Source organism: Eulemur rufifrons, chromosome 8, assembly GCF_041146395.1.
Source record: "Eulemur rufifrons isolate Redbay chromosome 8, OSU_ERuf_1, whole genome shotgun sequence".
In the NCBI taxonomy this organism is placed as follows: Eukaryota; Metazoa; Chordata; class Mammalia; order Primates; family Lemuridae; genus Eulemur; species Eulemur rufifrons.
Genome location: NC_090990.1, coordinates 41788562 through 41814332, shown reverse-complemented (window position 1 = coordinate 41814332; position 25771 = coordinate 41788562). Strand labels below are relative to the sequence as shown.

The 25771-nt window shown below is 47.0% G+C and overlaps 1 long non-coding RNA gene across 1 annotated transcript; it reads left to right on the top strand.

Moving 5' to 3' along the window:
* Nucleotides 1–768: 768 nt before the first annotated feature.
* On the top strand, nucleotides 769–25406 carry LOC138390658 (uncharacterized). Its single transcript, XR_011234565.1, has 3 exons — nucleotides 769–1041; nucleotides 18244–18343; nucleotides 20752–25406. It is a non-coding gene; the product is annotated as an uncharacterized lncRNA (long non-coding RNA).
* The last annotated feature ends 365 nt before the right edge of the window (nucleotides 25407–25771 follow it).

Below are 25771 nucleotides of genomic sequence, written 5' to 3'. Positions count from 1 at the left end.
GCTGGGGACGGAGGGCGCGGTTCTTGGCGGCACTGGAACACACTGTCATTGCTGCCACTGTCAGCCCCTTCCTGCCCCACTGCCGACTCTCTCCCCCTCAAACGCCCTGGCGGCTCCTTCAATCTGGGCCGCTTCCTCAGGGGAAACAGGATGTGTTCTCCAGGCTTGGGCCGGGTCTCTGGGGTCTGGGGTGGGAAGAGGCTGCCTAATTGGCTGACACGGAGCTAGGCACCCGAGAGGAAGCGATGTTTCCGCGCGCTGAGGAAACTGCCGTTTCCTCCTCCAGCAGGAAGCGGCCTTGGCTATTCTCAGCGCCCCGTAGCCATGCGGAGCGATGGAAATCACAGCCTGGCAGTGTCTCCGGTTTGCCTCCTGCAGTTTAACAGTCTCCCAGTCAAAATAAACTGGCTCCTTAGGTCTCGGGGGCATGGTTAAGGTAATAATTGAGAGAGAGAGAGAAGCCAGAGGCCTGGCTGTAGCACAAAGGCTCGGAGAAACTTCTAAAACCCCGGGCTGGTATTGGTTGCTGGTGCCTCATTAAAGGGGTATAATTGAGGCACCGTGAAGACAAACAAACCAGGAGATTCAGTGACCACCTTGCGAGACAGAGTCGGCTAGGGGAGGGTTTGGTACTTTAAGCATATGTGTCCATGGGTTTTCAACAGGAAAGCCACGTGATTCCGCAGAAAGGGAGCTGGAAAAGGAAGCCGAGACCCGAGTTCAAACACGGACTTCGCCAGACGAGCTATTTTGAGGCGGTTACGACATTGTAAACTTTGCTTCTCTCGGCAGCCATGGGAGGACAATCCTTGTTTACCTCGCAGAATTATTCCGAAATCAACGTTAATGCCTACTTTTCCTTTATCTTCTCATAGCCACCGGTTCCAGAGCCCTGGAGGTCCAGTGCCGCCCTCGCTGCCCCTTCAGACCCTCCGCAGAAGTTACCTGCGCACCTACTTGGGGTCCAGAAGTGACCTGCCCTGGGCCTTCGGCAAGCAGGGATAGTGTTTACATCCGCCGGAAAAGGCAGGCGACAAACAAGTGAGCACAAACGCGTGAGATGACTTTATGTTGTGCTAAGGGCTGTGCAGGACATAAAGAGGGGGCGAGGGGGGATTACTGTAGATGAGGGGGGTGGGGGCTGCCCTGAGCAGGTCACATCCGGATGGTTCCTGACCCGGGAGCCCCGGCCAGCCGTTCGCGGGGTGGGCCCCTGAGCGGGAGGGCCGCAGCGGCTCACCTATTTGATGTGTGTTTATTGGGGGATTCTTGATACGAGAGAGGTGGTGACAAATAAGACAGTCAGGGTCCTTGCTGTCAGGGAGCTTATATTTTGGAGGGAAAAACAGAGAAAAGTAAACAAATAAGAGCAGTCATTGCTAAGCACTCTTCAGAGAATTGAGATAAAGGTTGGTCCTGACGCGGAATAACTGGGTAACGAGCCAGAGGAAAGGGCAGTGCAAAGGGCCCGCCGCAGGAAGGAGGATTCGGGTCAGATAAACAAGACGCATGCAGTGTTCTTCCCACCCACACCTGGACGCTCCCCGCGGCCCACTGCTCACCCCACTGCTCACCCCACTGGTCACGCTCATTGTTGCCCAAATCACGGTGGCTCTGAGGCCCGTCCCCGTTTACTTGTGAGAGTTCCAGCCTGTCGCAGAGGCTTCCCTTCCTGGGCGTGCTCACATCATCCAGTGCCTTGGGCGTCACTGGGCGTCACTGGGCCGCTGCCCCTGCTGGGTGCCTGGAGGTCAGACACACTGCCGGCCACAGCCTCACGTTCCTTCGGACCTGCCGACCCCTCCCCAGCGGTGGTCTCCGTGGGGACACCGATGGGGAAGCTGGACAACAAGACCAATGTCTAGCGAGATGCAGCCCCCATAGATGACGCAGCAGATCCCTGGGGGGACTCAGGAGGCAGCTGTCGCACTGGAGAAAGACTTGGTTTCCTCAGTTCAAAGGAGAAAGAATTAACAGAGAGCCTGCCACGTGCTAGGGTGATGTCTAGCAGGGGCTGGTGTTCCCAGGGCCAGTGAAAATCTAGCCCTTGCCCTTACTACTCATTGAGCTTAGGATGTAGTGGGACTTTCATACAAAGGTAGGACATCTGGATGCAATTCCAAGAGCTCTCGGAGGCATTTGAATCACACAGGAGACTTTCTGTGGCAAGTTATAGTGAACCTAACCCACGCTGGCTTGAACAATAAAGAAGGCTTGTTGGTTCACCATAGTGGAGAGGTTGGAAGGTGGGGAGGCTTCAGGTGTGGTGTGGTCAGGGCTCTGGTTCTGGGTGTCTGTGATTCCCTTGGCTCCGTCCCCCTCCTGTAGGCTGGCACCTTCCTCACACTGGTTTCCCTCAAGGTCACAAGATAGCTGCAATAGGCACAGAGGTGGTGCTTTCTCATGCACATTCCAGGGAGAGAGAACGAGGAGAGCATTATCCCTACAACTTCAAAATTCAATCCTAAGCTTCTCACTGATGGTCTGTCCTCACACCAGCCCAACCTCTGTGGCCAAGAGAATGCAAAACCCTGATTACCAATTCCTGTAGCAGGACCAGTGGCGCTGTCGGGGTCGGCTAACTCAGCCCACCTCTGGAGCAGGGGTGGATCCTGTCCAGACCACCGGCCAGTGGGTGGGGACTGGCAGTAATGCCCATTGCAGTGGAAAGATTGGCGTGACTGGGTTTACATTGTTAAAGATCACTCTGGCTGGAGATAGACGGGAGAGGGGCACAGGAGGAAGAAGGTAGAACATTAGGAGCTACCCCAAGGATTGGTGATGGTGGCTGGGCCTTGGGAGAGGTGAGGTGACTGAGCAAAAGGGACAAATCTGAATCCTGCCTCTTGCCCTTGGCAGCTGAGTGGCAATAACAGATCCCTTAACTTCTCTGCATATCCTTTTCCAAATCCACAATATGGCTGCATAAACTCTTAGCTTTCAGGATTAGAGAAGATACATTAAACGTGGCTACCACAATGTAGGTCCTCAATAAGTGGCATTATTATTATTATCCAAACTCCTTAGTATGAAATACAAGCTCCTTCATGTTCTGTAACCACAAGACACTGAGTGGGCATATCTGTGTTCTTCAGACAGAACGCTCTTCCTATCACAAGGCAGAACCTTCCAGAATGGAAAATAATTATTCTATAGCTAGTTATGAAACTCCTTTTTTTGTCCCCAGGGGATTTTGTCCCTGGTCCCATTAGTCAGTGTCTACACTTGGACCAGCACAGGGGGTGGTTTGTCATGTTTTCAGTCCACAAATATTGACAAAAGAACAAGGGTTGGCTTAATGCACTTTATTGAGTAAGAACAAACCAGTTTGCTCAAATTTCCAGAAATTTTCTCCTGAACTGAGTTGCAATATAGCTCTTGTCACTTTTCCCAGCCAGAGTCCTGAGCCCAGGAAAGCCCCAATCTTATCACTGTCACTCCAAAATGATTTCACCAAAAACAGTGGGTTGAGTGTTTTCCCTGAGCATAATAATTTTGTGTAGTACAAACAGCGCCTCAGCCGGCAAGGGAGACATGAGATCCTGGCAGAAAGTGAGTCCACAGCAGAGAGGGGGGCCATAGAACAGGTGTGGGTGTGCTGGGTGTGCTGGTGGGAGAGGACCGATGTGGGGGGCAGGCGGGTGGGGGAAGGAGGCACTACTTCAGTTTTTAGTTAGGTTTCAACTGGGATGGTGGGAACGGTGAGTTTGGGGATGAGGTTGACCTGGGTTTTAATCTCATCTCTGCCATTCATTAGCTGTGAGGGTGTTCATTCATTCAAAATAGGCCAGGCATGGGATTAGAAACTATAAAACCTAGGCTGGGCACGGTGGCTCACTCCTGTAATAGTAGCACTTTGGAAGGCCCAGGTGGGAGGATCACTTGAGGCCAGGGGTTAGAGACCAGCCTAAGCAAGAGCAAGACCCCATCTCTACAAAAAAATAAAAAAGCTAGCTGGGAGTCATGGTGCACGCCTGTAGTCCCAGCTACTCGGGAGGCTGAGGCAGGAGGATCACTTGAGCCCAGGAGTTTGAGGTCACAGTGAGCTTTGATGACGCCACTGTACTCTAGCCTGGGTGACAAACTGAGACCCTGTCTCAAAACAACAAACAAAAAGCTACAAAACCTATTTCTAAGAAATTAGTATTTGATGATGGATAGAGAGAAGGAGATTGTAACAAGGTGTGATAAATGGGGGAGATGGAGGTAAGGGTTATGAGAGCACAGAGGGGACACTGAGTCCAGTCTTGTTTGGGGCGGTCGTGGCGGTCAGAAATCACAGACTACTGCCTGGAAGAAGCAGAGGAGTGTGGCGCTTCCTCCGGCAGCCCTGGGGAGGAAGAGGCATTAGCCTGCAGAAGGAGAATCGGGGGGCAGGGAGGGGCCGGCAGGGACATGCTCCACGCAGAAGTCCTAGAGGCAAACATGGGGTGCAGTGGAGCATGGGGGGGCGATCAGGCCGGAGGGGAGCAGGGGCTGGATGATGAAGTCCAGGAAAGCTATGTTAAAATTTCCACTTTATCCGGACAAGGGGGAACCATGGGAGGGTTTGAAACAGGGGACAGACCTGGGGACCTGTGCATTTTTGGCTGCTCTGTGAAGAATGGACTGAAGGGGACCAAGACAGGAAGCAGGGACAAGAGTCCAGAGGCTGTCACCTAGCTCAGGGGAGAGATGGCAGCAGCCTGGTTGAAGGCGGTGGGTTGGCCAGAAATATCCATCTATGGATCTCAGAGAAAGAACAGATTACTAGGTGCCAGATGCTCTAATTGCTTCATTCTATTTCTCCTGACATCCCTCGAGGTAGAGATGGATCTGAGAGGCTGAGTAACTTGTCCACAGCTGGAAAGTGGCAGCAGAATTCAGACCCAGGTCTGCTGTCCCCACAAGCATGTGTTTTCACCCCAAGAGCGTGCTGCTTTCCTAAGTCAAATATAAGAAGTTGTTGTTTATCATATTTAAATCAAGGACCATAGAAGTTTAACCAATTCTGAAGAATTTAAGTGGAGTGATAAATGCAGACTGAAAAAATTGTTGACTGATATCCTTGGGATACCGTCAATATCCACCTCCATCTGTCAAAACCCCAGCCACCATCCTCTCTGGGATTTTAAGAGGTCAGTATTCACGGTCACTAGGAAGCCTCCTTGGACGACTCCTCCCCCATCAGAGTTTAGAGCCCTCATTACTTTCTTATCGTTGCCTCTTCAGAAGTCTGTTTTCCCCACTGGCCTGGAAGCTTTTTGAGGGCACAGACTGTTTTCATCTACAGCATCATTAGATATTAGATGAATGAATGAATGGACTTTAGTCGCGATGCTAACATCTGTTCATTTTGACTGTGTAAGTGGGGGAGGAGGCTCAGTTGGTGTCCCTTATCCCAAACACTCGCCCTTCTTTATGCCAAGTGATGTTCCTGCTCTTTTTCTGTGAAATCATAAAGACCTCCTGTCTGTGTGTCCCCCCTTCCCCCTGTGGAACCAAGGCTGCAAAGCAGTGTCCCCTCTGTCTAGTCAATGGAGTTCTTCCCGAGCCCTTGGTCTCTGGGTTCTTTTGCACAAATTACATGTTCCTCCTAGGCTGGCTTTAATCATCACAACCTTGAGTTCTCATCAGACTCTCTGCCCTATCTCAAACCAGTGCTTAAAGGACACTCTTATCCTCAGAAGAAATGGTATAATTTTCATAAACATGGGTCATTTCCCCCCTTGCATAAATGTCTGATACTAAACCACCACTTAACAAGATGTACCAGAAATACAGAATGTCTGAACAAAGGCTGTTGACAATAGTATTTTTTTGCCCTTTTTTTGTAGTTCTGTGCAATTGCTCTCCCAAAATATTCCTAATGCTTTATTTACTTCAGCTTTGGGTTTATTTTGGGATAAACTTTCCTGAAGCTGAATCTTAGGATGTGATTCTTATCCTGGTCACATCCTGGGGAGTTATTTTGCGCCTTGGTTGAGTGGGTTGTTGCTCTCCCAGGGAGCCCCCGGGTGCTGAGGAAGAGGCAGGGGCCAGAGGATGTCCACTCCCGTGTGCAGGACAGACACAGAGATGACAAGCCGCCGGCTTGGGTGGAAGTACTCCCCAAGGACAGCCTGCGTCTCCTGGCCTGCTACAGCGCAGACAATGGCAGAAGCAAACCCAGCTCACTCTTTATCTGTTTTCTATTCCAGGGCCTGATGTGTCTCATATTTCCCAACATCTGAGTGATTTGTGACTATTAGGAATTCAGACGCTGGATGATTAAAACCGCCGGTGCTGGGAATTTTCGCATTTCAGGAAATTTTGGTTGTGAGGCATGCTGGAACCTTCCCAGCGGGCAGACACAAAGGGGAGGAAGTCCAGACAGGGGCCAGGAATGAGACTATGGGAACTGACCATTGGCAGCACGAGGACTCAGCCTTCATGTCAGACAGATCTGCGTGGGGATCCTGCCCCCCGAGCCTCGGTTTCTTCACTAGCAGAGTGGAGGTGATGAGGACTGAATTAGACAGAGAATTCATGGCTGGCACACAGGAAGGGCTGGACAGGAGTTCCACTCCCTTTTCCCTTTTCCTGAGTGGCCAGGAGTCCACTGAGTGTCTGTAGGGACGAGGTGAACTGAGGTTCTATCCAGCACAGGGTTGGGTGTCAGTGAGGCTCTAAGGCAGAACCTGGAGTTCAAGGGACTGGGCCTGCCTCTTAGGGATGGAGGACCAGGGCTGGCCAACATCAGAAAGGGCATCCAGATCTCAAGCATTCTTGGCCCAGGGTCAGGCTTTAATCTGAACTTTGTTATCCCGGATAGTATCGTATAGCTCTGTGGTTCTCAAAGTGTGGGCTGAGGATCCTGGAGGACCCTGCGGCACTCTCAGGGGTCCATGAGATCAAAACGATTTTCATAGTACCACTAAGATATAATTTGCCCGTTTCATTGAGTTGATGTTTGAGCTGATGGTGTAAAAACAGCAGGGAATAAACAGCTGGTGCTTTAGTTTGAACCAGGGCAATGGTGGCAAACCGTAGTAGTTAATATCGCACGATTCACCATTACATGTGCACAGTTAAACAAAAACCAGCCAGTTTCACTTAAGAATGTCCTTGATGAAGCGATAAAAAACATCCAATTTATTAAACTTCAACCCTTGAGTGGCTGTCTTTTCAATGATTTGTGTGATGAAATGGGAAGTACGAGTAAAGCATTTCTGCTGCCTACAAAAGCCCATGGTGGTCTCGAGAAAAAGCACCGGAGACAGAATTTGAGCTGGGAGCTGAAGTAGCCCTTTTCTCCAGGGGACACCGTTTGCCCTGGAAAGAACAGACACACTGTGGTTGTTAATATTTAGCCTCAGGTAGTTGGGACATGTTATCTTAGAAAGATAATCTTTAGTTTTTAATTTTTTTTTATTTCAAAACTTTAAGGGGTACAAGTGTCTTTGTTACATGGATGAATTGTATCATGCTGAAGTTGGGGTGTATATATATGTAAATGATGAAGTCAGGGCCATCACTTCAAGGATGATAAAATGTGAGAGATCAAATGAAAAATTAGGATTTTTGGAAAACTTGTATTCATCACTGTGAGCTGGTTTCAGATTTCACATGGCAGCAAGTTTTTAAGAAACCACCACTTGTCAAATTTTGGTGTACTATCAAGGAAGAATGTCCACAATTATCTGAATAAGTTATTAAAATACTTCTCCCTTTCCCAACTTCATGACTGTATGAGGCCATGTTTCTTCGTATACTTCCATCAAATGATATATGGTAGTAGACTGAATGCAAAAGAAGATGTGAGCAACCACTTTGTATGCTAATGTCAGACACTAAAGAAATTTGCAAACACATAAAATAGTGCCATTTCTCACTAATTTTTATATAACTTCTTCCTTTATTTTATTTATCGTTATTATTATTATTATTATTATTTGAGACAGAATCTTACTCTGTTGCCCTGAGTAGAGTGCCATGTCAGTCTAGCTCAGGGCAACTTCAAATTCTTGGGCTCAAGCGATCCTCCTGCCTCAACCTCCCGAGGAGCTGGGATTACAGGCGCGTCACGACGCCCAGCTAATTTTTTCTATTTTCAGTAGAGTCAGGGTCTCGCTCGTGCTCAAGCTGGTCTCGAGCTCCTAGCCTCAAGTAATCTTCCTGCCTCGGCCTCCCAGAGTGCTGGGATTACAGGTGTGAGCCACGGCACCTGGCCTAATTTTTATATAACTTTTCTCACTTAAAATATGTTATTTAGATTAACATATAATGGGTTTATTATTATCATTTTAAAATAATTAATAAATGTTTTTTAAAGTTCTTAATTTTAATTTCTGATATGATAAATGCCACAAGATATGACCCACATACACAACAACTCTTTAGAATCCTGTCTTTCTTAAGAGTGTAAAGAAGCCTCAGTTCCAATCATGGTTCTGCCATTTACCCGCTGTGCTATCCTGGGCAAGTTACTTAACTTCTCTGTAGCTCACTTTCTTCACCTATCAAATAGAGATAATTTTAACCTACCTCGTAAAGGTAGGTTGTAAGGGTTAAATGAGGCTTAATATATATAAAGGGGTTAGAACAGTTCCTAGCACATGACAAGTGCTATATGAGGATTAGAATGCTAATAGTTACTATAACACAGCACTATAATGCTACTAGTTATGGTCTGTTACTAGTTATGGTCTGTGCCCCTGTCTGTTTTCCCACCAGGCTGAGAGGCCCCAGAGCAGCGTCTGTCTCAGAGTCATCTCTGTGTCCTTGGACAAAGCTTAGCACCCATTAGGCAGTCATAAAGCTTGGAGCGGGAATGAATGGGTAGTTGGGAGGAGGCAAGGCAAGTCCCAGCTAGATTCCGGATAGACAACCAAATTCACCTACAGAGAGGCTCAAATGCAAAGTGGTGAGAGTGAGGCTGTGAACGGGGGCAGGAGCCACAGACAGGAGCTGGACTGAGGTGGAGGCGAGACAGAGGGTTTGAGATGTGTGCAGTACGCCTGTGGAACAGTGCTCTGTTGGGTGCCGCTGGTGCCCGGTGAGAAGGCACGCCGGCTGAAGGCACTGGTGAGACTGGCCCCACCTGCTGATGGGGCTGGGTAGCACAGCCTGCCCGATTCCACCTGCAAGACACCCTCGGATAATAATAGGGATTTGCGAGTAGCCTGCTGCTGCGCCCTGTGAGGCTTGGGAGATCAGAGCTGAAGGAATTAGGCTGGAGCATTAAACAGAAGTCTTTCTGAATATTTCAAATCTGCATTTTATATGACTAGGGGTGTGTGTGTGTGCGTGTGTGTGTGACCATCTTGTCCTTGTGAATTGTTATTTTGAGGTATTTTGGGACATCCAGGAAGGAAGGGAAAAATGTCATTCAGTGTCTCCTTGGTGCCAAGCACTTTATTTATGCCTTCCCATTTGAAGCTCATGACCCTTTGTGAGAAATTGCTAGCGTCCCCATTTTGGATATAAAGAAACTGAGGCTCAGAGTGTGTCAGTAACATCTCCGTGGTCACACTGCTGATCACTGGGCTGGCTGGCTGGGATTCGAACCCAAGTCTGTGTGAATACCAAGTCCATACCCTTTTTAAAAAAAGCAAATTTTATTTTATTTTTTATTATACAAGTAATACATATTTATTGTCTAAAACTGAGAAATTACTGATTGATAAGCAAGTGAATAAAATTATCCATACATTCAACCATCCAGATATAAGAGCTATGATTGCATTGATATGTCTTTTTAGAATTTTTTCCACATATATATTTGTAACCAACTTTTCTGCTTAACAATATATTGTAAATGTCTTTCTGCATCTATAAATGTATTTCTATATCATTTAAAAAGACTGCACAGTATTTCATTCTATGAATATACTGTTTATTTACCCAGTCTTCTGTTGTTAAATATTTAGCTTATATCTAAGCTTTTCACTAATATTAAAAACATGCTGCAATAAACATCCTTGTAGCTTAATCTTTGTGTATATCTTTACTTCCTTAGATAAATTCCTAGAAGTGGGACTGATGATTTAAAGTGTGTCTTGGTTTTAAAAACATTTTGAAATACTATATTGCCAAATCGCCCCCAGGAAACTTGTAAAAATTTTAATTCCCACCACAGGTGTGTGAATATTCTTGTTTCCCTGCACCCTTAACAACAATTGAATATAAAAAGATCTTTGCAGGAGGGTAAAAAAAAAAAAAAAAAAAAAGATCTTTGCCTGTTGGATAGCCAGACAAAATATTTGTTTTAATAAATTCATATTCTTTCAATTCCACTTCCTTGCCTCTTGACCATATAAAAAGTTTTAATATGTTAGTTACCCAAGGAGACACTCTCCGTGTCCTGTCTGAGCGGGGTGGGGTGAGAGTGGTCAGGGAGCCAGGTGGGAGGGAAGGTATGGGTCTGTGTTCGGTTAGGCAGTGGGATGGGCTGGAGGGTGAGGGGTTGGGTGCTGGCAATTATCCTCACTCGCAGCGTGCTGGTGAGAGAGTGGCCCAACTGCACAGGACTCACCTGCCAAGGTGTGCTTGCTCTGGGGACTGTGTTGGGCAGTTCAGATAGCTGGTGCTAACAGTCTACCAGCGCTAGTAAGGTCTATTTGGGAGGGAGGTGGGCCAGCATCCCTGCAGGAGGCAGACAGTAGGGAAGCAGACATCCACTTCTGTGAGAGGCAACTTCAGGAGGAATCAGAGAGAAACAGAATTTCAAATGTAGGAAAGAGTGCTGTTTTTGGGAGATGCATGTCCTACCCAAGGACCCCAAATGGCTTAACTGCCAAAGGGTCTCACAACTTGACATTCAGTCTCTTGGTGAGTTCTCCATAATCCTGTAGACTTTCAGACGTGGGCATCTACTTAGTGCGTAGATGTAGGTGGCAGTGCATCTGTGACTCAGGGGTAGACTCCCAGGGGTAGACTGTGCTCCTGAGATTGAAGAAGGTTTCAGAAGCCAAATTGTTAACTTGCTAAGTCAAAGTTGCAGGGGTGGAATTTTCCATTGGCATGATAAGCTCATGTTTTCCCTGAAAGCAGACCTACTGAATCCTATATGCAAGGTGATGTGGTAAGCATGACATGGGAACAAGGAGAAATGAGTGTATAAAACGTTGAATGACATCTGTATAAGTCATCTTGATTATCACATAGCAGGGGCAGTCCTGCCATTGAGCTGTAAATACTACAAGTTGTTTGGCTAAATCTTCTCCATAGGGAGTGCTCCTTAGTTTGACTTTATGATCTCCTTTTTTAAATTAAAATGACAGGCCAACTCCTCTGCAGTGTGACTCATAGTTCTGTAGAAATGCTGACCTAGTCACGGCAGTTCTGACCCACTGATTGTAAAGGTCGACTCTGAGTGCAGCCTTAGCTCCATTACTTCCAAATTTGTGCCTGGTTTCTCCCGTTCACCACTTTGTGCTCACATTCTGCCCCGGCGAAAGGCCTTTGGATTGGCGTTAGGTCTCCAAGCTTCAGGATAGGGTCTGACAAGAGCAAAAGTCTAGGCCAGGAGGAACTTGGGGATTGGGCAGGAAATTTCAGCAGAGACTGGGCACAGGGACAGATGGGGACCCAGCGCCTTGGACAGGGCTGAGCCATTGCCTGACAGAAGCACCACAAGCACCTTCGCCCACTATGAGGCTGGTGGGATTGGGACCACCCTTACAGTGGGCCCTGCAGTTTTACCTATTGTTTGTCCAACCCCAACTGCCCACATCAGGGCTCCTCAACACCCCTAATGAGTGAGCTACAGGTAGAGTGGGAGAGGACAAGTGGCCCCACCTGCAGGAATGAGAGGGCTGTGAAGGCAGGGGGCTGACAAAAAGCAAGAATTGACAATAATTATCGGTCAAGCAGGGTCTACACCTGCCTGGGTATGGGGAGGGTAGGAAACTACTCTCGTCCTTTATTTACTTATCCTGTACCTGGTTTACAAAACATTTGAAGGCACCTTACTTTCAAAGATGCACTCAAAAGAAGATAAACTACATTTCAAATAAAATTGTGGAGCAAGGAGAAGATAAAAGTAGGAAAGAAGAAAAAAGCCATGGGCAGGTAAGATAAGAACACACACCAAAGGTGTTAGCGTGTCCTGTATACTTGCTACTGGGGAGCTGCAAATTTGGATCTAGTTTTTCTAGAAGTCAAGACAAAAAAGGGTATCAAACTCATTCTTCAAAGCCCAGTCCCTATGTTTCACCTCCTCCAATAAGACTCTCCTAACTATACAGGGGCACAAAACACATACTTTTAAGATGTAAGTATAACCTCTCTCCTCCAGAATGTCAGTTCACTAAAGGCAGAGACTGCAAATATGTCTTGTTTTACTTTGGAAGCATGAGACTCAGAAGATGTGATCTGGCAGTTATCATAGATGGAACCAGGTTCTATTCAAGTTCCACATGGCAGCTGTGTGATGTTGGAAAGTGGTTAAACCTCGCTAAACCTCAGAAAGTTGCTGAGAAGATTCAAGGGAAAGTTGTTCTGGGTTTTATGGATGAAGAACCTGGTGGCCTGGGAAGATACAGCTTATTTGGTCTTCTGCTTGCTAATGTGTGGCAGATTCGTATCTACCTAATTGCATAGACTCTTGGCAAAGGAGGCAAAGAAAGGTTCAATGAGTTGGCAAAGATCCCTCCACCAGCTGCAAGGACCAAAACCTGGGCATTCTGAGTTCATAGACCCCACTCATTCTTCTACATACACTGCCTTTTCCTAACACCCCCATTCCAGCCACCTACCAGGGAAGTTTCCCTTTATAAAGGGTCATAGTTAACAGAAATGTCATTGGGTTGACCACACAAGTGCTTGCTTGTCTGACCTTGGCTTCATGCATCCCTTTCTGGGCTATTTTGAGCGTTGGAGAAGTGAGGAGGGTCTGTGGTGAGAAAGAGGCTACCACTGCTGCTTCACAAAGCAGTGGACCATTGAGAGAACTCTTGACGTGGAAGCCTGCTGAGTGCAATCAAAGACCCTGGCTTTGCTGGACAGCAGAGGATTCCTGCAGTCTTGGGAGAAAACTTAGGAATAGAAATTGTTCCATGAGGTATTCTGGAATAAAGGCAAGTAGGAGCAGAAGCTGGACTGGACTCCAGGAGATCTCATTGTTGTGGAACGTGAAAGAGGAAGTGGGTGTCAGACCACCGAGTGTTGGGCAGTAAGACAGGGGTGGGCCTGGTGCTAGGGTGGCCTCCGTGGGGAGTCGAGTTCCTTTGCAAGCGGACGTTCACTTGGCCTCAGGATCTCTTGGGACTGTCTGGGTGTGTGGGTTCAGACTAGAAAAACATCTCATTAGCTACAGGCTCTCTGTGGCTACTAGCTGTTTTCCATTTCTACAGCCAGGGCAGGCCGAGTTGTCAAGGGCCTCAGCCTAGCAGACACTGAATGTGGGAGCGAGTCCCGGCGGCAGAATCTCTCAGGCCTGTGGTTTGCTTTGGCAAGGCCCAGGGCCACTGAGGGGGCAGAAGACAGTGAAATACCTTAATTTTTTTCTCACGGAAAGATGAGAAATTAAATAATCAGGATTAGATCCAAATTAGGAGGACTTCAGCATGATATTAATTAATAAATCAATTGATACAATCACCATTTGGAGTGTCCACTCTGCGTTGGGTGTGGCACTCAGGGACAGGGACACAGAAATGAGGAAGATGTGGTCCCTGCTTTTGAGGCCCTGGCGGTCTGTGATGGAGACAGATGTCGAATAAGTATGCAGGGATGCAGGGCCAGGTCCTGCCAGCCTGTGGCCAGACCAAGGGGCCGGCGCTTCACTGTGTAGGTGATAGGAAACCACTAATGGCTTCTCAGCCCGCAAGGTCTCTGGTCACCTTCCAGGGTGATTTTGAGTGGAACAAGCCTGGAAGCAGGAAGAACCCCAGATTCAGAAATTTTCAGAAATTTAAGAAAGGTGCACAGAGGTTAAACAGCTATAGGCAATGTAATCCAGGAAGCATTAACTGATGGTCAATTTTAATGAGAAACTATACTGATCTTTCACTTAACTATAGGAAACACATTTACGTCTCTCTTGAACTTCCTTCAATCTTCTGTTGGTATCACTGAGCTCTCCGCCCAGTGTCCCTGACAGCATGGGGTTCAAGCTCTGCTCCTAGGAGGTTCACATCTTTCTTCCAAGTAGGACAGGCACACTGCTGCTCCTTCCAGATGTCATGACCATTTCCCCTCAGCTATACTGATTCTCTTCCTGTCCGTGAGAGTGGGTGGCCTCAAGGACACGTAACTCTAGTGGGGGTGGGTTGGTGAATGTGTGAGGCCTCCAGGGCACGACCAGACCAGGAGGGGTGTTTACCCAGAAAGTTTCAGGCTTTGAGGAGAGAACCAGAATGTTGTTAGCCGGGAGGTGACATCAGTTTCTGTAGCTGGGGGGAGGGTGTGGAGGATGAAGTTCATTAGCCGAGGTGAGGCTGTAAAGGAAAAGTGGGCTCTGAAGTCAGGATCCAGGTCCAGAGCAAGGTGGAGTGAGGCTGGAGGAAGAGATAAGGACAAATAGCTCAGGACCCAGTGCACAAAGAACAAGACTGTGCTGGGTGCCACTTTCTGTGGCTCCATGTTCTCAGTTCAGGCATCATGGCTGCATGGAACCGTGCAGAGCACTGGAGTAAAGTATAAATATGAATAGGATATAAGGTCTACTAGTGTTTTAGATAAAGACAGAAGCAAAAGAAATTAATGAAAGAAAAATAAGTGTCCAGCAAAAAAAAAAAAAAATAGGACCAGTAGGGTAGGTTTAACACCCGCTGGTGTTAGTGGACCCTAGTGGCTGGGAATACATAGCTCTAACATAATTTTGGACACCAAACCCCTAACCATCTGATATGGACCTGGTGGTGGAAGGAACTATAAGCACAGGTCTCATATAGTAAGACCCAGGAAGGAGATGCTGGAGGGGGTTTTGTGAAAACACGCAAATTCAAACCAGCCAGCTTGAAACTTCTAAAAGACTCTTTTTTCTTGATGGCAGAAGTTTCCAGCTAAGTGTTTCAGTGTAAGCATATTCATGACTCTCCTCTGCCTTTCTCTGTTGATGCGAGCGAGGGTGGGTTTCTAGATGGGGAGAGCTCGTTCTGGCTGAATGTGTTTAACCTGCGCTGGGATTGTGCTGTCATGGCTGCCGTGACTGATTTCCTTGCCTCTTGCTGTCACCGAGGCTGGCTGAGACCACCCGGGAGCCTCTATACTTGGGCAGAGTCATCCTATTCTCAAAGTGGGCACCATGATCCCGGGGCCACCGTGAAGATTGTGGAGGTGTTTCCTGTGGTTAAAATAATTAAATGGGAGGCCAGTAGACTTAGGTGGCTCTGGTGCCCTGGACTCCTATGTAAGCAAACGGAAACCTAACTCAGAATTTAAAAAATAAAACAAAACTCAAGCTCAGCCAACTGGGCACTAGTTATAGTGTCTTCAACTTCCTACTAGTGGAGTCCAAGTAAGGCAGTTGTTTACACTTTTACCAATGAAAACATTTCTTTACTCTGCTTCCACATTCATCCTATAAAGTCTTTCCCCTCCTGCCTCCGGCAGAGCCCCCAAACCACCTGTGGTCTGGAGCTGCCGGATTCTTGAATCGCTGTTTGCTCAAATACATGTGCCTCAGTTTATCTTTTAACACAGTTCAGGGGTGCCCCGCTGAGGTGGTACAATGCGGCCCACATTCAGCTTGTTAAGCCGTGTGCCTTGACATGTAGGAAAGGTGCCTTTCATTAATGCAAATGAAAATACCACACACACCAGTGGTGGCCTTGTCCTGACCGGTAGCTAGACCTCACGTATGACACTCTCAGCTGATCACATTTGCTTTTCACAGCCACCTGGTGAATCAGTGGGACACTGATGATCACACTCCCAATGTCAGTGGAGGGGATGGAAGGGCAGAGAGTGTACCCCACTTACTCACGGTAGTCTCTTGGTTTGTCAGGGCCAGAAGTTGAATTCACCGAGGTCTGATCTTAAGTTCAAGGCTCTTTGCACCCTGCCTCCCACCAGTACTTTTCCCTTCTCCAGACTCCCATTACAGGAGTTCTCAGCAAGGAACCTGCGCCCACGTATTAGTCTATGGCAGCCCGGAGGAAAGGGATCCCAGCTCAGCAGCACACAGAACAGCACCTAGTGGGAATGCCTCCTTCTTGGAAACCTAGTACTGAGTCTTTGCTGGTGCCTGTGCGCGGAGTCCTTACTGGACATCCGACCCAATCCGCCTCAAGTTCAGTCTCAACCCTTCTTTAGCGACTTTAGGTTTTTCCCTTGCAGGGTGGAGGGGGTGGGGATTGGGTGGGTTTGCAAAACATTAATGAATGTAATCGGTGCCTTTTCCCTGACCCAGCTTGTCTAGCTGCACTGGGCTGAAATTCCACATTCCATTGTTCTCCTTCTAAGAAAACAGAACTGGCTCTATTTAGCCCTAAGAATTGTCTGTGTAGACTTGTTTAAGAGAATTTGCAAATCAGATGGATTTACTGTTTACTGTGTCTCCTCTAGTCCAGGGGAAAAATGTTATGTCTGAAAGCCATTAGCACTGTGTTCTGAAAGGTTTCCCAGCCGTTGCTCACTTGTGTTCTGGTCAGTATGCGGGCTCAGTGGAACTTTCTCATTTCTTACTTATCTGTGTGCACATTCTATGCATCCTAGCCACAGTGCTCAACTGTTGGGTTTACCATCCAATTCTTTCTCTACCAGCTATCTTTCTTTGTCAACCTATATGGTTACAGCGATGAGGCTCTGGGAGCCACTTTGTACAATGCCATCCACACCACTGTCCTGGTCACAGGTGATTAGACCAGGAGTGTACACCCAACTTGGCCAGTCTCTGGGAATTTGAAGTGGTCCAGTAAGAGAGACTTGGTCTTTCTTTGGGCTGTTGGCTCCGAATGGCATAACCTTAGAAGATGTTGTCTGCCCCTGGACAGAGGGAAGATTTGGAAGCAAGCATACATAGAGGAGGAAGAATGAAACAAATGTAAGGAGAAACGGAGGAGAAAGATTGGATTTAGAGACCTTTTTTTGGTTCCAGAACCTATTTGAGACCCAATTATGTTCCATCTTTTGGGTTTCAGGACATGCCCCTATATCCTTATGATAAATGGCTTCTTTTTGTTCAAATTATTTCCAGTTGGTTTCTATTAAGTATAATTAATAGTTCTTTCTGAGAGTTTAGCCAAATGAATCTCAAAGTGTGACCCGTGGACTAACATCATCATCTTCACGGGGGAACTTGTTAGAAACACAAGTTCTCATCCCCATCCCAGATCCACTAAATTAGAACATCTGGAGGTGTGTGTTTTAAAAATCCCTCCAGGTATCTCCAGTTTGACAGCCACTGGCCTAGCCATCCCTAGTAGTGGGCAGGAAAGCAAGGGTGGGCCTGGATTTGAACCCTGGACCCATGGACTAGCGATGTGACTCTGGGCAAGTCACATCACCTCTTGGAGACTCAACTTTGTGAGCAGTAAAAATGAAGGCTAATCATGTTTACAATATACAGCAGCTATAGGAAAAGCACACACTTCCAGGCACTTGAAAACCCCAGTTTTGTTTTTACCTCTGCGGACCCTGTTCTGACATAGAAGAGGAGTGGGATTGACCTAGGTCATTTATCGTGGAGACACAACTCGAGCTTTTAATAAACAACCCATCACCTTAACAGAACAGGTTCAGAGCTTACACCTAATCAGAGCACCTAGACCTTAGCCCTGGGGCCGGGTTCCTCTAGGTTACCAAGGGGCGGTTGGGAATTAAACCCAATAAATCTGAAACTCACTTTGATCCCTTGGGTCTCACTGACCTGTTCTCCTACTGTGTGGTGGAAACCATGCAGTCTGGACCACCCTAGAATAAAACAAGGAAATAAACTAGTTTATCTTTGAGGAAGGAAAGCACAGCCTTCCACTTATTAATTTACTTATTCACTCATTCATTCATTTGTTAACCCACCATTTATTCATTTACTGACTCTTTCATTCATGGATTGATCCACCCAACACTCACTGAACTGCTTCTCTGTCTAGATGCCATGCCAGAGGCTGGGATTTTACAGATAAGGACCTTGCATCCCCTCCCTCCCCTGTGATTGTTGACAGATAACAGTATGAACAAAGACACAAAGGTAGGAAGTGGTCTGGCCATGAGGGGATTACAATCAGGAGATCTGTCTTGCTGAAGCAAAAAGTGGGTGTTGAGAGTATGAGGCATGGGAGTCCAAGCTAGTAATGGAATGAAAAAACTAAAAGACATCTGCTTTGGTTTCAACAGCATACCCGGTCTGCAATTAACAGCAGCGGATGTTTTGCAAGGACCTCCCAGTTTTTTGGGCCACATTTGAGCCGACCCAGGATGAGTGACCCTGCAGCAGGTAGATTCATTTGCCAAATACTGTACATGCTGTTCATACTCTACGAGGGGTGGGCTGGTGAGGTCTCATTATGAAAGAATCCTTGTGTCTGCTACTACATGACAGCTGAATCAATCCAACCCCAAGTGAACTCCTTCTGGTAGCCAAAAAGCCTGGCTATTTTCTGGATGCATCTCCACCCAGTTCTTGGCTTTCGTATCACTGGAACTTAAAGTTCCTATGCAAGATGGGGCAAAAACATTGAACCTCTCCCCAGACGGCTCTGCAGGAAATTCATCCAATTGGATGCTTCCTCAGACATATCCTTTAGAGAAGTCTGGGCCAGCATTTCAGATACAAAAGAGACGTGGATGGTCTGGGAGAGGGCAGCTACTCAGTCAATCCTGCCTCCCATTTTTGAAAGGTGGTTTTTCTGCTTGCGTCAATTACAAACTTCCTTAATGAGAGTCAAATTGTGTCTTTCTTATTCCCAGACCTTATATAAGAAGAACAAAAATAATGACTAACATGTTGTAGGGTCTAGATAACACCCTTGGCCTCCCTTGGCCCTTGGCGCTACCCCTGAGGAGTAGTTACTAGCATTTCGTTCCCATTTAACAGATGATGAGACGAGGTTCATTTCATCAAAGTGTCTGAGCTTATTTTTATCTCGTTTCCGGATTCTAGATTTTATGCTCATTATAGAGCAGCAGGTTGTTTTCCAGGAAAACCATTGTCACCGGTACACAGGATGACAAGGAACTTCTTGGGAGAACTTGGACATAGGGAGACACGCTTATCCTCTGAGAGTTAAAGTTTAAGATAGGCACAAGAGGATTAGTGAGGAGACACGATGGCTCCCAGGATTGTGAGAGTCAGCTGATCTTAATCCAACCACAGATCTTAAATATATTTGACGAAGAAAGGAAAGCAGAGCCACACAGAGAAATTTTGGCACTTTGTCCGTGCTGTGTGCTAGGAATCACATGAGGCTATCTTAATTGGGTGCTATTAGATGGTTTATTCATGTCACTCCTCTCATCCTAATACCTAGCTCACCCGGCCACTTTCCGAGTGGAACGTGACATCCCGAGGGCTGCAGCCCACAGAGGGAAAATGCACTGGCTGGGCCAATGTGAGGATTCCACTTTCATGTGCTGGTAGCTTCTTAATCTCCCAGTACAGTGACACATGAGTAATCTGGCTTCCAGGAACTTACTCTTGGTGTGTGGGAGAGAAGGGTCAGCCCTTCGGGGCTGAGAAAACCAGGTTTCTGAGCCTGTAGAACTGCAGGGTAAATCCAAAATTTGGGCAATTTTAGTAAGTAAATAAATAAATTGCTCTCCTGGAAGGCCTCTTGGAAGACTGAACCCTCTACTCATTTCCCCTGGCAGCATGTTTTCTTTGCCTTGCAGACACAAGCCTGAATCAGAGCCCACTGCTGTTCCTATAGCCTTGGCCTTGCTCTTGCTGGAGGTCAGTGGGGCTGGCGTGTCCAGGCCTTATGTCCATTCCTGTCCAAAATCATTTGCTGAACACCTGATCAATTCAAGACCATCACCTAGGAAGGTGGTGAGGAAGGCAGGCTGAGCGAGACACCATTCCTCCAATTCAAGTGCCTGGCCTTGCAGGAGAGACAGACTTGTGCATGAGCAACTTTAACAATTTCAGTGGTTTTCTGTGTTCCTCAAATGTATCAGACAATATATGAAACATTTTATAGATATAATTTCTTTTATTTTCCACAACTAACCCATGAACAGATGAAAATACAGAGTTTCGAGAAATTAACTAATTTGCTACATGTCACAGAACTAGTAGGGCAGAATGTAGAGTTGAATCCCTGAAACAGGAGCTGCCGCAAAGACTATCATTGAAGTTCCAAATAGCTAAGAGTATACAGCATGCAGCTGAACTTGTTCTCATGGTAATTTCCACTCATTGCCTGGTTTTGCCCTGGGAGCTCATCAAAATGGGGGTCCCAAGGCAATTTGAAGAGCAGTCAGTACAAGAGCGAGTTGGACATAGTAAAGGATCCCAACCTGGAGTTCTAGTTTAATATGAATTGACAAAGAGGGTCTAAAAACCATTTTAAGTATCAAAAATTATAATAGAAATTATATCTTTGTCCTAGATAAAATTGTATCAACTCAGTCTAGTTACACTGAATATCTCATTCTTCTTCCTGAGCTCTGATTACCTGGAAAATATTAGTTCATTGAGTTTCAATAAGCATATATTGAGTGGTAGGGCACTGAACTGTGTTCTAGCAATACAGAGACAAAAAATATACTCTTCCTATTTCAAGAAACTTGCAGTCCAGGGAGGGGAGGCATAATTAAGTATTTTAAAATATTTCTTTTAAATTATAACAATAATACATTCTCATTGCAAACAATTCAAGCAGTAGGGGAGTATTTATTTTCCAGGTGCTGAAGAGGCATTGAAGGATGTTGTGCTGGGGCCTCCTGGAATAGGGCTGGCCTCTGGAAAGACCTTCCTGGCTGCGGCGTGGCGGCTGGCCCAGAGCTGGGTGCTGCAGAGAGCAGGAAGTCTCGGAGAGCAGCAAGGAGGCCATGGTGCGACTTCAGCCAGAGGTGGGGAGGGCCTGTGCTAGGACAGAGGCTGCTGGGTGGATTTGAGAGGTCAGTGGAGGGAAAGTCTGTGTTGGATTACTAAAGAATAGGGAAAATACAGCAACTTTGACTTAAGAAATGGGCCTCGCTAGACGAAACTTTTCACAAGCTGGTCTCCTGGAAAGTGCCCTGAAGGCACAGCTAACCAAACAACCATCCCTCCTGGGCAAAGGCTCCCCAGGTGAATGGTTTTGCCATATTTCCAATTCCAGGAACTGGCTGGAATAACACTTATGCAATGGGAATGCACGGGGCCCGCCTCCCGGAGCCTGGCTGGTGGAGAACTTGGCAAGACCGGAGTTCTCTGCAGAGTGGAAAGTCCTGCTGCTCTGCTGCAAGCGAACTTCCTTGGATGGTTGACTTCAGGGGAGGCCAGAGCCGGCCGCCTGGAGGGCTGCGTGGGCCTGGGCTTGGGCCTGGAGCTACTGGCAAGGAGGAGCTGGGGACGTGCAAGGAGGGCTGTGATCACACGTCATGGCCATGTCTGTAGCAGAGCGAGCAGAAGACACTGCGTGCTGGGAAGCTCTGCTGTCTTTCCCAGGCAGGGGACAAAGAGAGGGCTTAGAGCCAAAACAGCCTGCTCTGTCCCCTCAGCTCCGTGTGACCCTGAGCAAGTCACTGAAGTTCTTTAAGCCTTAGTGTCCTTGTATGTAAAATGGGGATATGCTTAATACTCACCTCCTAGGGTCATTGCAAGAATAAGCCATAATGAATGAAAACTGCTAGTACTTTGCTCAGCACCTTGTAGAAAGTCAGTAAGTGCTAGTCACTGGTTGAGGAGTCAGAATTAACAAATGCAGCTCCCAGGAGGTTGAGGAGGTAGAGGCGAGGCAGAAGGCCATCTATCAATTAAAAGGACAAGTAAAGAATAAACTTGTGACAATAAAGGCATGCTCCTGTTATACATCTAGGGATCTAGGGTGGGTATAGCTCCTGAATATTTGCAAACCTGATATATGCAAATCAAATCATTCTCAAAACTTTAAGGAGGTTTCTTATTTAGAGGTATCCCAGTGGGAGTCCTTGTAATACTGACATTGCTACTGACAATAATACAGGGCTACCGTCTCACCAGGAGCTTTTGGGGGAAAGAGACAGTTTATCCCTGTTTCTTCAGTGACCCTTGGTCCTCTTTCTTTTTCACTAAACGGAATTGTTGGTTGAATCCCATGTTTGGGTAGTTCTTTATAGACTGCCCTGGGCTTTGGGGTACATTATCTCATCTGTTCTTTGAGCAATCTGGAATTGTAGATTAAAGTTGGATTCTCATCCCTGTCCCTGCTGTACAGGTGAGGAAACCGAGGCTCAGAGTGGTAACGTGGTTGGCCTGAGTCACTCAGCTAGGAGGGAGTGGATTTAGAATCCAAACCCAGGTTTTAGATGCTCAATCTGGTGTTTCTTCTTCTCCCCAGCTGTTAGCTCTTTCCAGAGACTTTCGGAGTCCACTGTCCCCTGTGCACATGTACGTGGCCTGGCAAGGGAGACTCTGGCAGTGGGCAGGAGGTGGGATTTCGCCACCGAGCATGCATGTTTTGTGACCGAGTGCAAGTATGTAGGGTAAATAAATACCCAGACGAGGAGGCTCCCTTCCCTTGCTCTCCACCCTGGTTATGTGGGAGGCAATTCTGGGTCACAACCACCATTAGAATATTAATAACATGTTCTTCAGACAATAGCCTGAAAGTCCTCCCACCCAACTCATCGCCAGGCTCTTGGTCTTAGACCAAAGTTCTAGCAAGGATTAGTCAGAACATTCCTCACAAACCTCCTTCGCTAGGCTCCTCCCGTCTGCCGCCCTCTCCCCAGCGCCCCACTCAGGGGCATCCGGGGAACCCCTGCCCCACACCATTCAGAAGCAGGACTGGCTCCGCCCACCGAGGTGGCACGCAGTGCTCATTTAGGTCATCAGAGATGATTGGCTTTCAGATTTTTGTGACAGGTAACTGGGAAATTCACTCATATCTTACTTTACGAGGCTAAAGAGAACTATTAATAAAAAGCTGTTTTCTCACGGGTCCTCACAGGAAGAATGGTCTGGCTCTGAATGCCGGTGTGTTTGTCTCAGGGAAGTGGGGCTACTCACTTGGGGGTGGACACAAAAGGCTCTCTGAGAAGACGTTTGAGCTGAGACGTGAGGGAGGAGGAGCTGGCACGTGCACAGCTGAGGGAAGCACATTCCAGAAGGGGAGCTGTGGGTGCCAAGGCCTTGAGATGGGAGTGAGTTTGGAGTGTTCAAGGAACTGGGGAAGGTCAGCGCAGCCGGTGCCTGGTGTGCGCCAGGTGAGTGAGGGGTGGCGTGGTCTCTGCTGAGGCTGGAGAGGCAGGCAGAGGCCCACGTCCAAGGGCTCTAGTTTGTTCATTTGCTATGTGCAGGAAGCTTCCCTCGCACTAATATATTAGGCAGGTGGAAGAATTTTGCAAACCGAGAAGCACTATTCCAAGTCTAGGTCGAATTCTCCTGGTACCATTCCTCCAAGGACCGGCAGAAAAACCAAATACAAGGATGACGGTGGCTGCTTTATTGTCCTGATTTCCCCGTAGCCTCTCGGCAGGCAAATATGCAAAGAGCAAGACCAGAAACCTTCAGTTTGGCCAGAGCTCCTTTCTCATGGCCATCAGATAAGTAGGATGCAGGGCTCGAGAGCGATCATGAGAGGTGAGAATGCAATCAGTGCCCTCTCTCGGCACCACTGTCTTAGATGTGAAGAGCCCGAGGAAGGGAAGAGAGAGCTCACCCTGACACAAGACCCTTTCTGAACACCCCGTCCCTCTCACTCTCTGCAGATGGTCACGGTCAGCACCTTTCTGCATCTGATGTCACCACATGTCCTCTGACCAATGCAAAGCTCCCTTAGCTCTGTCCAAATTTTCAAAAGCACCAAAGACTCACTTTTCAGCAAACAGTCTTCAGGGAAGATAGAGGTGAAGACCTAACCCTTATTTCCCTTGTAGTTAAGGCTGACTGGGGACTGAATCACCTAAGATGAGAGATGCCACTGGCTTGCTCTGTCCTTATCCTCAGAGCTTACAGTGAGCCAATCATTTTTGGTTCATAGGCTGGTGCAAGGATCTCACTTAATAATTAAAGGTACATTCAGAAACATGGTAAGTGTCTCCCCTGCAATCTCTTTAAGCCCAGTCATGTCCCAAGCCCTGCTTCTAATGGGGAACTCACCATTTACTTCTTTTCCACGGACTGCATCTGAGCTTCTTGGTATAGCCCATTCTGTGTCATTTTCCATACAACTTTGGTATGTGCTGCTTTCAAATTCGTTCCTTCTGCTTCAATTTCTGGACTGGTCTTGCCCTTTGACCCTGCCATTCAGCTTTATTTTGTTTGCCACCACTGGGGCTCTCTCTCAACCCTGAATTCTGGACTCTTTCAGTTGAACCTGTGTCTGGGACCCCATTAGCCTCAGCACTGGCCCCCCGCCCCCGTGAGCTGTCTCACTGGGCCCCTGGAGGCCCCAGGAGCTGGACCCAATGTGAAGAATAACATAATGCAGTTCTGAATCCAGGTTCATCCATGTTGGCACAAATGACAGGCTTTCTCTCTTTTTTAAGGCTGAGTAGTATTCCACGGTGTGTGTGTGGACGCCACATTTACTTTATCCATTCATCCGCTGACGAGCATTTAGGTTATTTCCGTATCTGGCTATTGTGAATAGTGCTGCCTGCTGAAAGAGGAGATCTTTAAATGTTCTCACCACAAAGAATGGATAAGTATGTAAAGTGACAGATAATTAGACTGACTTAATCATTCTATAATGTAAAAATGTATCATAACATCACATCACACCCCATTAATATTTAGTTATTAATTGTCAATTAAAAAAATAAAAAAGGAATAATACAATTGGCTACTGGGTCTGCGCCATTCAAACCACACTTCAGAGTGTGGTGTCTTCCCTGAGATCTAGGGAAACATATTTAACCAACGTCCACACATGCTTTCCAGTCCTTACAGGGTATCTGCAGGGTGCTAGGCTGGGATTATAAGGAAACGGGATGGGCTTGTCACAGCAGAGAGGAAATGTGCTGTGGAGTCCGAGAAAGTAGAGTTCAATATAAAGCTGCATCGACCAGTCATGTGACCTTGGGTGGATTACTTGACTCTTTGAGCCTCGGTTGTCTCATCTGTAAAATGGAGATAATAGTGACTACCTTACATGGTGATAGGTGATTTGGAACATTCCGTGGGATAAAGTATTTAAAATACCTGGTGTTTAGGAGATGCTGAATGAATGGTAGCTATGTACAAACACAGCCATACTCACAGACACAGTGGTGTATTCTGAAAAGAAAAAAATAAAGCACTGTCCTCAAGTCTTGAGAAATTACCTAATGTTTCTTCCACTTTTTTTTCATTTAAATCCTGTGCTACCTTCTCCCTTTCCCCTACTTACTGGCATGTAACTTGTGATTTTCAAATGAGCCAGCCAAGATGGTATCATTAATTCACTGTAAATAAGCTTCCTAATATAAGATTCCAATGTACTGCTCTGTGCTTTTTATTAGTACCCATGGGCACGTGAGCTCGTGTCTGTGCAATAAAACTGAACACTTAGTATGCGTGTGACACTACGCGGGGTCCTTTCATGTGAGTTCTCCCGTTTCACCCTCACAACCACCCTGAGATATGCTTTATCATTTCCACCTGATGGGTGAGGACATGGAATCTCAGAGAGATTAAGGGATTTGTCCCGTGTCACACAGATAGTGTGAAACGGGATTCAAACGCAGGTCTCATGGGTCCACACTGGAGTCTACAGGCACATATATATATATGTATGTATAGACTGAAAAAATGCGC